The 15,612-nt window shown below is 49.2% G+C and overlaps 1 protein-coding gene across 7 annotated transcripts in view; it reads left to right on the top strand.

The window, feature by feature from the left end:
- The first annotated feature begins 11,905 nt into the window (after positions 1 to 11,905).
- Positions 11,906 to 15,612, top strand: part of fgfr3 (fibroblast growth factor receptor 3) — a 42,264-nt gene continuing 38,557 nt past the window's right edge. For 6 of the 7 annotated variants that reach the window (XM_086126589.1, XM_086126586.1, XM_086126585.1 and 3 more), the window contains exon 1: positions 11,906 to 12,501. The gene's annotated coding sequence lies outside the window, so the exon portion shown is untranslated. The remainder of the gene's footprint in view (positions 12,502 to 15,612) is intronic. The other variant, XM_086126588.1, reaches the window with a different exon arrangement.

Genomic DNA, 15,612 nt, shown 5'->3' with positions numbered 1-15,612 from the left:
GTACCCTAGTGAACATTTCCAGATGGTAGGGATCTATTTTAATTTTTTTGGTGGGGCCCAAGCATTCACCAAAATGGGTTTGGCGTCGGGCTCTTGGTGGAAATTTCCCTATTTTACAGGTCCCTTTAAAGTTGGAGAGCCTGAGGATTGTTGGCAAAGAAAAAAAAATATATATATATATTTTTTTTTACCTGGATTTAAAAGCAGTCATGCGTGCAGCGTAACAGCGAAATGCTGCTTCACCATGTTTACGGTAATTCTGGGCTCCACGATTTGACCCGAGTCAGTAACCTACTGGTTTATATTCCATCGGCATTTCTTTACTGTATTCAGGACCGAAGCCATTCGGTGGTTAATAGGCCAGCAGCAGCATTTTAAAATGAACGCAAAATTTGGTCGGCACGTACGTTCCCCTTGCCGCCAAATTTGAAGCCGTTTTACAGGAGAGATGGTTGACGCTAAACTGCAAAGCTTGTGCGGTTTCAAACATTTGATGAGAGGCCACAAAAATCTGCTCATTGCACTTCCATTCAAGTGCCATTTTATTTTATTTTTTAAGGCGATTTATATTTCGTCGCCATGTCCTTTCACACTCCTTGAAAACATGGCGGCAGGCCCGCCGTCTGGTCCCGCTTCGTCCAAACGGCGCAGAAATCCAGACAGGCCAGGGCTAATAAAAGACAAAAACAAGGCTGGCAGGCCTTGTTTGCTCAATGGCAAGACGGAGGGAGTTGGTGGCGGGAAGGGAGGATATCTTTGGAAGCGGCCAAAGTGAGTACGTGTTGCGGAATGCTCGCGGCGGCTAAAAGACGAAGTCCCGCAGGTCTGCCTCTGCCCTCTACGCCGAGAGTCACAGATGCCAAATTCTGTACCTGTGCTAACTTGACTTTAGCGTGGAGCGGAAAGTTACAAATCAGTATATTAGGTCTAACGGGGGCGTCCAAAGCTTTTCCTGCGAGGGCCGCATGCAGAAAAATGGAAGGCGGAAAAGGGCCGCTTAGAAACGCGTCAAGAAAGCAATTCTATAGTGAATTTCATCTTTATTCACTGCAGTGTTTAGAAGAGAAATTGCGTTATTCTTTTCGTCATTTATGTGTATCTTTGAATATAGAAAAAAGTGCGTCCAGTGTATCTTCAATTTTTATTGATCGTCATGGCAACGATTTTTCAGACGCCCTCCCTGCTCGCTTTTTCTCACTCACCTTGCGGCCCACGTCAAATGTCATTTTTAGTATTTTTATTTCTTGTCATGGCCATTGAAAAATGACACCCCCTCCTATGGAATGTGACATTTGCTTTTGGTGACATTTGCAAATGAAACAGCAAGTCGGCCATTTTTGTCCCGGAACAGCCATTTTGTTGGGATGAGAAGAGCGGAATTATCACGAGCTCCTCTCGCATGAGATCGTGGAAGGAGCGCCAGGCGGAGACACCTCCTTCCTCTTCTTCTTTTTCTTCTCACCACTTCGATTTGATTTGAGTGAAAGAAAAAAAAAAAACAAACAAGCCGTTTCAAGCTCTTGTTCTCATTGCCCAGCAGCTAAAACGGAGCTTGTTGGAGACGCTTCGCGTTCTCGTGGGCGACCACTTGCGCTTGTGCGGGTGCCGTCGAAAAGCCTCCATTCATGACAAAAAAAAATCAGCCTGCATCATCATCATCATCATCATCAGCTGGCGTCGGCCCCTGTGGGTGGTCCGCTGGTTCTGTCGCACATGCGACACACAAAAACGCATTCATGCGGATTTACGGAGTCCCGGACACGTTTTCTCTCTCCTTTTGTCCCACCGATACAAAAATGCTAGATAAAAAAATGATTTCTATTTCACTTTGTACAAAGTTTTGATGATTATTTACGACTGCGGGCGACAAGCTCCAGCGAAAACCTTTCATCACGCTTTGAAACAAAGGCAAAGCACGCAACTTATTTATGACCACTTTAATATTCATACAAAAGACGAGAGCGCTTGTCTGTGAATGTGGCGGGTCGCACATTTTTCAAATACTATTTGCAGCTCTCTCCTGGCAAACGGCTGCTTGGGAATTCGGGAATATGCGAGTCTGGGTGGTCAAGAGAGAAGAACGAATGTGTCCAAAAAAAAAAAAGGGAACAGAAAGGAAGTCTTTTTTTTTTCCAGATTAACAATGGGCTTTTTGCAATGTTTCTGATTTGAGTTTGTCATTTTTCCACCAGTTGAACAATCGCAGCTGCTTGTCGTGAAGTGATTCCGTTTGAGGACAATGGCGGCACGGAATACAGCGACACCAGTCAACAACAACAACAACAAAAGGCATTTTTCCCCATGGGGAAATGTGCAGGCTTACACGTTGATACTTTCTGGCTTTTTTTTTTTTTTGCTGCAGATCTTGAGATTAAAACGTGGCAAAGTACACCGAAGAGCTCATTGACATATTTGTAAGAAGTCATTTCGAATGGCCCTTTCCAAGTTACCGTATTTTCACGACCATTCGACGCACCGCATGGTTGGGCGCAGTCTCATTAATGGGTGCTATTTCTGTATTTTACACATGGACAAAACGCACTGTATTATTGGGCGCAATTTTAAAGTGGTAAAACATACGCCAGCTTAAACATACGGCATGCATGCGCGCACGCTAAAAACACGTTAGCTTGAAGCATACGGTAGCATGCCAAGACATACGGATACAAGCTAAAAACACGTTTTTAAAAAGGCAACGCAAAACTGAGTTCCCTTGTATTTTATTTAGCCATCGTACAATGTACTCACGTTTTTCGATCAATCATCACCCAGAAATCCATCAAAGTCCTCATCCTCTGTATCAGAATTGAACAATTGTGCAAGTACCGGTAGTCCATCAAAAACGCCGTGTTCCCTCTCGTTGTCAGTCACTCTCATCGCCATGCGGCTCCACAGAAATGATGCCGGCTTTGCCAAAAACTCGAACAACAGTGCAAGCAGACACGTTCGTCCAAGCGGCCACAATCCATTCGCAAATTGTGGCGTAACTCGCCCGGCGCTGCCTCTCACTCTTTGTAAAGTCGTGTTTGCCATCGATCATCCATTGTTCCCATGCCGTTCGCAACTTTACTTTGAACGCCCGGTTGATGCCGATGTCCAGCGGTCGGAGTTCTTTAGTCAAGCCTCCGGGAAGAACGGCAAGCTCGTCGTTCATTTGAGTGTTGAGATTTGCTGTGAGATGAAAAGCATAACCGATGGCTTGAAGTTTGAACTGAGCTTCGTAGGCGCGTCTCTTTGTAGAATTTATTTTCGGGGGTTCTTAGAAACCAAAACCGAAGTTGTTTTGCAACAATGCACATAGCCACACTCTATACAGGTGTTGGTACCTGCTTGGGGCGTACCTTTAGCGTCCACTTACACGCCCACCCTTCACCCATTGGCGGACTTCTTCCCCGCATGCCTGTCCTCACTCACATCTGCCTTTTCTCTCTCTCGCTCTCCATATGCGTATATATACACGCCCACCCTTCCCTGATTGGCCGACTTCTTTGCCGCATGCCTGTCCACAGTCACTTCCGCCTTTTCTCTATATAAACAGCGTGTCGGCTGTCAGTCAGGTTTTGGAACTCGGCGCATAGACAAGACGCTCCGCATCATAAGGCGTCCTGTCCATTTTGGAGAAAATTTTTGACTTTTAATGGCGCCTTATAGTCGTGAAAATACGGTAAGTGTTAGGTGGGAAGGCTTCGATATGCTTCAGTGAAACGCTCAAATGATGAAACGTGAAAAGTGAGTGCGTCCGCTGTTGATCTATGCGCGGGGCGGCCATTTTGTTGCTGTTGTTGTCGTGCCAGTGTTTTGGTCGGAGGTTACCGTAAACCGCTGCTCGGAATTGCTCTCCTACTTTTATAGCCTCGCTAACCAGAATAACAGAATAACATGCCAAATGCGCGCAACCACAAACAGGAACTCACACACACACACACACACACACAGAGTTAGCTTGCTAAGGCTAAGGCCTGTGATACATATCCACTGTTTTGCTCCATTTATTTCAGGGCAAAGCAAAAGGCAGCTGCAGTCCGTCGGTGCGCCTGTTTGCGGACGACCGGTTCGGGCCTGTTCGGGCCCTGCGCCGTCCCGCGTCTCCTTCCGCGCCGGCTCCCAACCTTCACTGAGCCGACGTTTCGTTCCCATAATTGACCAAAGCCATTTCTGAATGTTTTTGGAAAACGAGAGCCATGATTCGGATGACCGAGGATACGCACAGACAAAGACACTAACAAGTTCAGCAAGTACGATGCCCATTTCTTAATGATATTATGACAGTCAGTCACTTATGTGATTAGGCTAACGATTTTCTCCCTGAAAAAAAACAGTCATGGTACACCACCAAAGACAAAGTCGATACTTTATAACGCTGTCGAAAGAATGATCTCATTTCAGAGACGGCACATGGCGGCAGAACCTGATTTTCAGGCGCGTGCAACACTCGCTGCGTGTTGGCCAAATTTGGCAGGCCGGTCGATGTCGCTTGAACAAAAATATTGGGACACTTGCACACACCCGACGTTCTTTTAAAATCACTTGAGCGATGGTCATGTTTCCATTCGTTCTGTTGATTTTATCATATTTGTTTTTTTTTTTTTTTTAATGGTCACAACCGGCTCCAGAGCTCGGCCGCTACTCGAGGTCGCCTCTTGTTTTTGGAGGGGTGGACCGGGGGAGGTGTTCTAAAGCTCCAAACCCCCCCCCCATAAGAGCGACCCATGGAGTAGTGGGGAGGCTGTGGTGGTGGTGGGGGGGGGGGGGGGGACAATGAAAAGCTTGTGGTGGTCCTCTCGCAGACAGACTGGACGTCTTTCAGCTGCTAAATGCAGCAGCGGCAGCAACACTTGTGCGGTGTTGATGGAAAAAAGAGTTTAATGTCCCTATTAAAGCCGCGTCGGTGCAGACAGGGTGTATTTATATCTGCAGCAACAACACGGGTGAACAAGCAGCACGGTGACTGTCGGATAAACCGCCGCGTCCTGCGTTGCATTTCACTGCGCTGTACGAGCGGCGTTAGATTTGTTTGGCATTTTCGGGTTTTACTTCAGCCATTCCCAAATCAATCACGAATGTTACGGGAAGCCCTCAGGAAGACGGTTCCTTTGAGGTATGACTTGATGTGGGGAGTTGCCGTTTGACTTGATGCTGCTCGCGTCACGTGACTCAATCGGAGCGCGATGACAGTTGCCAGGGGCAACCGGAAGATGCTCGAGAGAGACGGCATACCGCCTGCTGTTTACACACAAGCGCTTCATCGCGGCAGTCAGTCAGCTGACAAAAAACTATTTTTGGGATGACGACGTGGGCGATCGGGGGCTCGGGCCGCAAGTTAAGCTCGAAACGCGATGCGTTTCGCGGGAAAAAGTTTGGGAACTGGCGAAGAGCGTAAACGTGACCCGGCGGGTCGTAGTTGGACTTGACGTGCAGCGATCGTTCAAATGTGGCAGCAGTCGGCCCAAATCTCAGGGACAAATTTGGTGGGTCTACTCATGAGCGACGGCCGTGCTGGATTTGAGTCAAACTCGGGGCTCGAGTTTCGAAAGTGTCTGCTTGGGTGGCTACTTTCTGTCTTGGAAGCAGTTTTGGATATGGCCGGAAGACTTTGTGTACGTTTCGCCCTCGGCTTCTTGGTGTATTGACTCATGATAGACCTACTCAGACTTTTTGGTGTATCTCATGTCGCTCAGTTCAATTGGCTTCGGGGACTGGAATTTTTGCTCAGTTCTTGAGCACAGTACTCAAGCAAAATGGCCGACTTCGTGAGACTTTTATCGCATTGCTTCCTGAGACTTTTTGTGGGTCTACTCCTGACAGAAATGCCTACCAAATCTCATGTCAAATTTGCTTTGGAGGCGTTTTTTTTCTTGAATATGAGGTGGCGCTATCGAGCTCTACATTTTTACCGGGATGAACACGCTTGCAAAATTGGGTGAGTTTATGAGACGGAGAACGCCATCAAATGACAGTTTTGCCCCCCCCCCCCAAAAAAACCCCCAAAAGATGTGTTCCCGTTATCGCGGTGGGATTCCTTTCTTTTGGTATACCTAATCAAGTGTCCGGTGAAGTGCGAACACACGTCCAAACTCCCGCCGTGCTTGTGGTAAAGCCTCTTTCATGCTTTGTGTACGCCGGGCCGAAGCGACGCGACGGGCATGTTTAATTTGTCCCACTCCCCGTGGCGTGCGGAGGCTAATGGTTGAACGGTAACGGCCAAGTCGCCTCAATGCTGCCAACGAGCACGGTGGCGCGCGCGGCTGCGGCGAGGTGATAAGTGCGGTGACGAGGCGTCCGCTTAGACGGGTAGCTGTCATGGAATGTTCCAGTGCCAGGGAGTGGGAAAAAAAAAACCTGTGGTAGAAGCTGAGAAGAACCGGGGTGTGAAAAGCGGCTACGAGGACGACGATGCTAACAATGGCTGGAAACATTGCGGCATTGTGCGGGTAGCACAATGTGACTGATCGGGTCTGAAATGAACTCCCATTGTTTCAGTGCTGACTCGATCCAAAAGAAAATGTGAACAGGATGTCGCGGACCATGTGACCGCTTCCGATTTTGACTCTTATTCCATCCATCCAACCATCCATTCTTTAACACTGAAACCCAGACTTCCCTCTCCCCAGCCGCTTCTTCGCGCTCTTCCCAGGAAGGCCTTCCCAGGCCAGGCCGGAAACTCTCTCCAGCGTGTCCTGGCTCGTCCCCTGCCGGAGGGACATGCCCAGAATACCTCACCCGGGAGGCGTCCTAATCGGATGCCCGAGCCACCTCATCTGACGTGGAGTATAAACGGCTCGATTCTGAGCCCCTCCCGGATGAGCGAGCTTCTCATCTTATCTCAAAGGGAGAGTCTGGACACCCTGCGGAGGAAACCGCTCGTATCCGGGATCTCGTTCTTTACGTCACGACCCACAGCTCGCGACCATTGGTGAGGGTGGCAACGTCGATGGACCGGCAAAGCGAGAGCCCCGCCTTTTGCCTCTGCTCCTTCTTCACCTCGACAGACCCATACAAAGCCCGCATCGCGGCAGACGCCGCACCGATCTCCCGCTCTATCCTGCCCTCCCTCGAGGGCTCAAGACCCCTCGAGACTTCAATTCCTCCACTCGGGGCATGATCCCATCTCCGACCCGCAGAGGGCACGCCACCCTTTTCTGACAGAGGACCACGGTCTCAGATTTGGAGGTGCTGATTTTCATCCCCAAACCGCTTCACGCTCGGCTGCGAAGCGCTCCCGTTATGTTGTTTTGAATGCACTTTGTGACCGGGTCCCGTTTGCGGGCCTGTCGACAGCGCGCAAATCCTCCGGATTGGGATCGGCCTTCTCCTGCTGGGCTCTTCTCCGAAAGCCGAGTTTGATCTTCACGACTCTGTGGAATGCCGCAGGATGGATGAGAGAAAGGGAGGAGGATCGGGAGGGAATGTTTGGCTGTGGTGGTGGGAGGGGGGGTGGGGAGTTCCAAGGGGGTTGCTGGGTCACGAGGGGGGTGACTCCAAGGCTTTTAGCTCGCTCCCTTTCCACCTGTCACACATTGGTGACTTTATTTCCACCGGCCGCCCCCTCCCCCTTCCCCCCGCGGATATCAGAGAGATCATCTCCGTCTTTAGCTAAACGACTGCAACAAGCATCGCGGCCCGACCCCCCCCGACCCTCCCCTCCCTTTTTCATACCAAAATACCACCCCCCTCTCGGGACCCCCGCGACCCCTCTGGCACCGCGGGGGTACGAGAGGGTGCAGAGGTCTGACTCGGGTTGTCATGCAGAAAACTCCGCCCGGCACCACATCCGCCCCCACCGCTCGCACGCACGCACGCACGGCTGCGACAAAAGCCTCGGCGGGATTAGCTAGCCTTTGTTGGCACAACACAAATTACCAGTCTTTTAGCGCACACTTCTACCTCCCTGCGCGCGTGTGAGTCGATATCACGTTTTGGAAGCGCATGCGATTCCTTGCGAAAGTGCGCGCGATCGATCCTGTGCGGCGCAATCCCGTGCGCTGAAAGGAGGGAGCTACGCTTGTGTTTGTGCGCGAAAGACAGTGCGCGCGGGTGTGATTAAGAGGTTTGGGCATGACCGAGGAAAGCGCTGGTGCAAAACGTCGAGGAGGAGCCACTTGTCAGCTAGCGACGTCTCTTTTACCGCCGCGTGACTTGCAGTTTCCGCATGAAATTTGCTAGCGTGGGTGCCTTTGTCCAATTGCCATATTCTTGCAAAACAGTCACTTTGTTTTCTTTTATTTTTTTGAATGGATTTTGTAACAGTATGGCAGTTTAGCAGATCCTTGTTGACCGAAAATGTTCAGATATGACTCGGGCGACTGCTATGATAGTTGTTCACTTGTCACACTTTTAAGGCCCGATCGACCGCGGCTCAAATTTTTTGCAAATTTTGAAAAAGGAGTCAGCGCCTAAACCCGCACAGATTCATTTCATTTTTAATTTTACTCCTAAAGTTTCCTTTGAATGCTGCGGAGGAAAAGCACTTGCAGAAGCTTTACACTTGTCGAGCAGCTAACGGAAAAAAAAACTGTGACAAGAATGAAGTCAAAATCCGCATCAGGAGCCGTAGCCAGAAACTCGAATGAATATGTGTGTCCCCCCCCCCCCTCCGCCCCCAACTCCAAAAAACAAAACAAAACAAGAACCGCATTTAGATTTTGAGAAATTGAGAATGTTGTTGCCAACAAATTTGCGAGCAGTTTTTTTAAACGTCAAGAACCGGTTGAAGAACCACGTCCAGAACTACGGGTCGGGCAGACGGACTTCGACTTCTCTCCGATTGGCATTCCCGTCCGTCCCTCCTAAAGGCAAAATCACGACGTTCATTTTGTCCGCGTCCGCGACACAAAAGTACTCGTTGAGCGGCCGAGTCACGTCCGGAATGTCAACGCGTGCCTCTCTGAACCACGATGCGCTTTGATTGACAGCTCGGCAGTTTTCGCTCGCGGTCCTCCGACCGGTCCGACCGGTCCGAGCCGGCCGCTCCCAAAAGCGCTCAAGCGGGAAATCTCCACCGCCGCACCGCATTGCAGCCTCGAGACCCACATTGGATGCGAACGAGCGAACGCTCGCGCGTTGACGCACTCGAGCAGGAAACGCCACACGGCACGCTCTCCATCTTCAAGCACCTCCGTGACGTCACATGTCAGCGAGCGCACCCCCACCTGTTCCATCATCTGCGCGCCCGCTCTTCGCCGATTCATGTGGCCAACGAGGAGCCGCTCATGAAAGCGTCTAAAAATAGGCTTGGGATGAAAAAAGCGGCAGAAAATGGCCTTTCATCTGCCTCCTCCTCCTTCTTCTTTTTGGTGAAGAAAATGAAAATGCGCTGAAGCTGACGCGTGCCGAGTGATGCTAGATAATAGATTACAGGCCCGCGCTCACTCCGCCTTTGGGGGAATTGACGCAATTTCCCAGGCTGCTCTGCGACCGTATAATACGCCGCGGACAGTCAGCGGGCCAGCAAAAAATGAATTTTGAGTGCATGCGCGGTATCGCCGCTCACGTCGCGTGTTGACGTCTTTATTTTTCTACTTTTGCTTTTTTTTTTCTCTCACAATTGCCCCTTTGATTCTCTGTCACCTCCCCGGAATCCAAACGGTGGAAGCCGATTGTCGTCCGCCCGTACCGGAAAGCGGCCTGTTAACACCCGGTTGGAAAAAGAACACGCGTGCGCGACAATTTTTTGTTTGCAGTTTGTCGGCGCTGTTCCAGTTTCTTCTCGTCTGATCATTGCTGCGAATCGCATTGGAGCGACTTTGAATGAATTTTTACTGATCGTCATCGCCGTGACTCGTCGTCGTAAGACCGCTAGCTAGCTAGCTAGCTACCTGACGGTGGAACTAAAGATGGACGATTCACTTCATGTTTTCGCATCTCCTCTCATTGGATTGAAGGGTGTCATAAGCGGCGCGAATCCACGTTGTTGGGAATGCTATTCGACTGGACGTCGATTTCTTGTCGAATGTGAAACGCTGACCGCATCGTACGCTTGTTGTGTAGTTAAAACTGTGTTTGTCGACTTTTAAAGCATTCTTTATTTTGCCCCTGCAAAGACCCTAAAAGGAATACTGAATGACTTGTTTGCTCGCTGCCGCTTTGCGCCGAAGCCCCAAATGGAAAGCGCCCAAGTGCCGCTCGCGGTGGATGTCCTCCAAGTAGCAATCTGCGAAATTGCCGTGTGGAGAAAGTGAGCCGCCGGCTCTCCTCAGGCCCCGCCGCTCAACCAGACGCTGCGTAATGTGCACCCGCGCTCCCCCGGTGCTCCCAAACGCCTCTTCGTCGTTCGCGCCTTGTTGGCGCCAACCTCCATCTTGTTGCGGGTGTCCTTTTGTGGTTGCGCTGTGCTGCTGTTAGCGCGCTGACCAAAATGCTCAAGCTACGCTACTCATTCACGGGAGGTCTTTTTTTTTTTTTGTTTGTTTGTTTTTGCACCCTCGATAAAGGGCTTCCATTTTTGGGTTCTCTGTGAACGGCGGGCGGGCGCGCGAGTGTGAGGATCGTCGCTAATCATTTAAAATCTGGCTCGTCCTTTGCAGCGGCTTCCGTGTTTCAACCTGTTTAAAGGTTTGACTTGCCAATGAACTCTCACGTGTTTAATTTTTAACTCCATGAAAAGATTCATTGTTCATCTGCTCATCAGATACTCCCTCGGGGTGTGGGGGGGGGGGGTGCGTGTGCGCGCGTGTGTGTGTGTGTGTGTGCGCACTTGTGAGTGCACGTGTGCTTGAGTTTGTGTACATTTGTGTGTGCTCGCAAGTGTTTGTGCTTGTGAGAGTTTGTACGTGTGTGTGTGTGTTAGCATGAGAGTGAAGGATTGTGTGTGAGTGTATGTCAGAAAATAAACAGCCTTATATTATCTTGGTGGAATATTATTTTTTTGAGGAGGGGGTGGGGGGGGGGTCTTTTTCACATTGGTCGTGATGGAATGGTGTTCCTAATGAAGTGTCCAACGAGTGTCTCCCACGTGTGGAGGCACGGCATAAATGTCTCTGTGGTTATTTATGGTCGTCACAAATCATGGTGATTGGTCGCCGTGTGAGTTGCGGCGATGGCGGCACACTCCTCGTGGCCCGAGCGGGTCGGCCGAGCCGCTTTACGGCGCCATAAAGCCTTTCCTCTCAAAAACAGTGGCGTCCCGTTTTACTGCCGACGCCAATTAGGCTTGCAAGTTAGCGCCTGTTAAAACGTCATTTACTGTTACTTTAGCCCGCTAGCTTAGCATTCGCTTCTGCTAGCTGCTGAAAACCAGTTTTGTTTTGGTAGTTTCCGACTTCCCGTTTTGGGTTCATCGATAGGACCGCAGAAACAATTTGAACTTCTCTGGCATGTCCGCGACCCTCGTGAAGATAATGGTTGAGTGACGCTTGCCTTCATGGCTTTTACTTTGGTAGGTTGCTGCTTCCTGCTTCCCCTCCTACACTATCAGCTCGTTGGCAGCAAACGACTTGATAGGGATCTTCTGTGATTGTTAAGTGATGTTTAGAATTTTATTTTGGTAGCTTTCTCCTTTGCTGTTGGTCAGTCAGCAACATTGAGTTTAACATTACATGACTAAGTTATGTCATAAAGTTGTTACTAAAGCAAAAAATGGGAATAAAAATGCCAGCGTGCTCAAATAAAATGTTGAATAAAAACAACGAAAAACAAAACCTGCTTTTAATCATTTTAGAACAGCACAAACTTTAATGCCCTTTGCATCTTAATATCTTCGTAAACGCACGACTATTAAAAAAAAAAATCAAGTGATTGGGGACCTATTGTGCTTCATCTTATTTTGAAACTGCCAACAGGATATGTTGTCTTCAGCTTCGTTAACGATATGCGTAAATAATAAAAGATAATAATGGTGGTGCAAAATGGCACCAAACAAACAACCCCCCCACCCCACACAATATTGCAGTGTGCAATAATTAAAAGTCGAATCAGTGGCGGAATAGTGTCATGTTGCATGATGTCCAAATTAGAGTTGTCAATAGTTTGGCATACAATCAATCCCCAACATATGTTCTTATTTTAATCGTGTCTTTATTTTTTTGGTTTTGTACCGAATAGAGAGGCTTTCCATGTTTCTCGCTCTTATTGTGAAATGCCCAACCGGATACATTTCCGTGAGCCACGCCAGCTTCCCTGCGGCGTGCTCCATGCCTGCTCTCCGCCCCGCGCTCTTCCGCTCACTTGTCCGAGCGGAGGCTCCCGAGCTCGGCCAGTCTCAGCAAGTCTCTCCCAGCGTGTGGAGCCGAGCGCGACGCGGCTGTCGGCGCCCACCGAGACGGCATGAGGGCGGCCGCCTGCCTCCGACTTTCTGGACCGCAGCGCGCCGTTCGCCGGACCGTCGCAGGTCGACAAGTTTGATTTTGAAGCGGCTTTATTTTTTCTTATTTTTTTTTCTCGCACTTTTGGAGGATATCGCGGGGAGGAAAAACCTGAAAGGAGCAGGACTTTTTTTGGGAGGGGGTGAGAGTTTGACTGTGGAATTACTGCGTACATTTTGCTGCCTACACGGACGTACATTGGGTGAGTTTGGATGCCTTTAGCAGTGCGGCTCTGATTGACGTTTACCTGTGAAAATGACGATCGGCTCACTTCCTTGACTCCATTCGGTGTGTGGGAGCGTGCATGTGCGCGCGCGTGCTTCCGTAACCATATTCCAGTCCTGCCTGGTCATATAATTTGGAAGTTTTTTGTGTTTTCTATTTATTGTTAAACGCTGCGATTGCGATTCTACACACACACGCACACGCATCTATATGTATTTTTATCTGTTCATTCATTTTCAACACCGTTGGCTTCGGGCGAAAGGTGAACTATACCCCGAACCGGTAAGCCAGTCGGGGCACATTTGGAGAGGAACGACCATTCCCAGCCACATCCACACCGTCACCGAATGGGAACCGATCCCACACTGCTCGCACACGAGTCAGGCGAGCGAAGCGCACACATCCATGTGGATATATGGAATCTGATATCATGGAATATCATTTGCAGAGGTGATCCTACATCGCGACAAAATGCAGTTCTTTAACCGAAAATCGATAGGGTGCTCCGATACCGTGATACTTGTAAACATATTTTCAAAACATTTTTATTGACATAACCTGCAGCTTTTGATACCGACTTGTCAAACAAATATTTTTGTTGACATACTTTTGATTTTGACACGTATCTATATTTCTGGGTTGTTTTAATATCTACAATATGCAAAGTAGGTGATAGTCTTCTTGCGCCCCTTTTCATGTTGACAGTGCACTTTGATGAATAATTAAAATGTGGGAAACATGTTCAATTTGAATTCATCATCATCACTTTTTTTTTTGTTAGTTTTTTTTGGGGGGAGAGGCGTGGGGGGGGGGGGGTGAACAAGTGGTATGTCTAAATGTTGCCTGTGAAGTTCCTCCAGAAGAGATCTCCCACGGGATTCAGAAATGTTACTTGGCGTTACGGCCGGATCAAATGATAGCTGCACAAAGTGCAATCTCTGCAGGAGCTCAAAGTGGGGGGGCGGGTTGGGCTGCGTGATAAATGTCATCGTCGACGCGCCAATCGTACGTTTTGACACTTCTTGGGCCTCTGATCCCTCTTGAGAAGTGGTCAGGTTCTCCGTGTTTGAGCGACAGCGTACTGCACGTGAAGCAAAACCAGAATGGCAATTTCAGACATGAAAAAAAAGGTTCCCTGGGAGAAAATGCCATTGGCATATTTTGAATGAAGGTTGAAGTGAAGCATCTTTATTTTGTGTTTAAAATCTTATTCAACTTAACTCTTGTACTATGGTATACAGAACAATACTTCGACATACTGCTTTTTTTGTTGTTGCTTTAATTGTATTTTCTTTTTTTGTACCGGTATATTTATTTATCACACTACAGTCATTTCATTTGTTAAATTAAACATATCACAGACCACAGCGTTCATCCAAAGTTTAGAATTGAGAATTTTTGATCATTGTTGCTGTATTATTTTTCTATCTTAAAATATTTGTTATTCGTGTTATATGAATAGTTTTACTTTCATACGTTTTTTTAAAAATTACTTTTTAATTTCGAGAATTATAATCGGGCTCGATGATTCATAATTACAATGCATTAAAAAAAAAAAGACGCATGTACTCTATTTGGACATACTATTTATTTACCGTGTATTATCATTTTAATGAGGTGCTTTACAGTTAAAAAGTTTGCGATTATTCTTGTGATCATAATGAAGCGCTGCCGTGTGCGTGGTGAGTTGCAACGTGTGTCGCCCGACACACGGCGACCTGACCCGGTTTGCACATTCTTGGACATTTTTGCTGCGTTCCTGCGTGTTGGCTTTTGAATTTTTTTTAACCACATTGAGCTGACAAGCACACCCCCTCTCAATCTGCAGTCTCCTCTGACAGCTGATCACTTATCTTCTCTCGCTCCAGGGGTGCGTTTGATTGACAGTGAGCGGGAGAGAGGCGAGGGCGGGGCTTTGTGTGATCGCCACCGGGAGGCGCACCTGTCGATCGTCACACGAGGTGCAGGCAGGGATGCGGCGCGCATGATTTGCGGTCATGTTTTATTCACCGCCGCCGCCTTTCATGCTCGCAAAATATTAGCATGGCAAACACGTCGGGAGCCTTTGAGCGCTCGCGCGTCCGCTCGTCGGTCCCACGCCGCATGAAAGCGTTTTGGGAGGAGTCGCTCCTTCGCAGCTATGAAAGCTGAAGAACAAGCGCCCGGCTCCTCAACTGTATCAAATAGTTCCACAGGGGCAGGCGCTTTCGACTTGCTTTCGATACCAATACTGCTATGAGTATTTCACTCTCTAGTATTCACCGATACCAAGTACCGATACCACTCGTCTTTATGTTACCAAAAAACCGCCGGATGGACTTTGCCGCCCCCGTTCTGTGCCGCTGTTCCGCTAGCTCCCCCGAACTACTCGCGGTAGCCGACGTGATTTTAACACGCCCGCCTCCAGCCCCCGCGAAGCCTTTCTGGGACCATCTCTGCCTATCGGAAGAACTTCAAAATCTTTGCTAGTCTCGAAAATCTTTTGCCCCGACTTACAAAATGCTAAATTTGATTTGCAACCTGCGACGCAAACCCGCTTATTTCAAGCCTCGCAAAATCCGTGAGGCGGACACGCTCACCACTCTTAGATACCGTTTCGAATCAACACTCTCATCTACTCCTGTTAGAATTTCCGCTGACGTCGGGCGTCCGATCCGCGAAAAAGCTTAGCGCTTCTTCGTGTGTGGCCGCCACGGAAAACCATCTTGGCCAGCCATCGGGCCCTTGAATGCTGCCGTGTAAACAAACGGGTGGCGTCGAGGCGGGTAGGCCCGCACGAAAGGCGTCGGTGTCGGCGTATTAGCGTCCGCGTCGCCTTTATCCTCCTGCCCGCCGCGTCGGCGAGGCGCTAACCTGGAGCGGCGCTGAGCTAGCGAGCGAGCGACGTGTGTGCGCGTGGCGAGTGGAAGAAAAAGAAAAGCAGCAGTGTTAACACAACACCACCTCTCTGTGGACGCACAATACGCGCCTGTGTGCGCCAGCCAAGACCGCTCGCCCGCTAACCTTTGTGTTGCGTGTGCGCGGTCGGCGTCTCGCAGACGAGGTTACTCGCGGGCTATGTACACAGATCGACGGGTATGGAAGAAAA

The sequence above is a fragment of the Hippocampus guttulatus genome, chromosome 13 (genome assembly GCF_054856545.1).
Source record: "Hippocampus guttulatus isolate MCC_2025c chromosome 13, RoL_Hgut_1.0, whole genome shotgun sequence".
Lineage (NCBI taxonomy): Eukaryota > Metazoa > Chordata > Actinopteri > Syngnathiformes > Syngnathidae > Hippocampus > Hippocampus guttulatus.
Note: the sequence above shows the minus strand (reverse complement) of the source record. Positions and strands in the feature narration are given on the sequence as shown.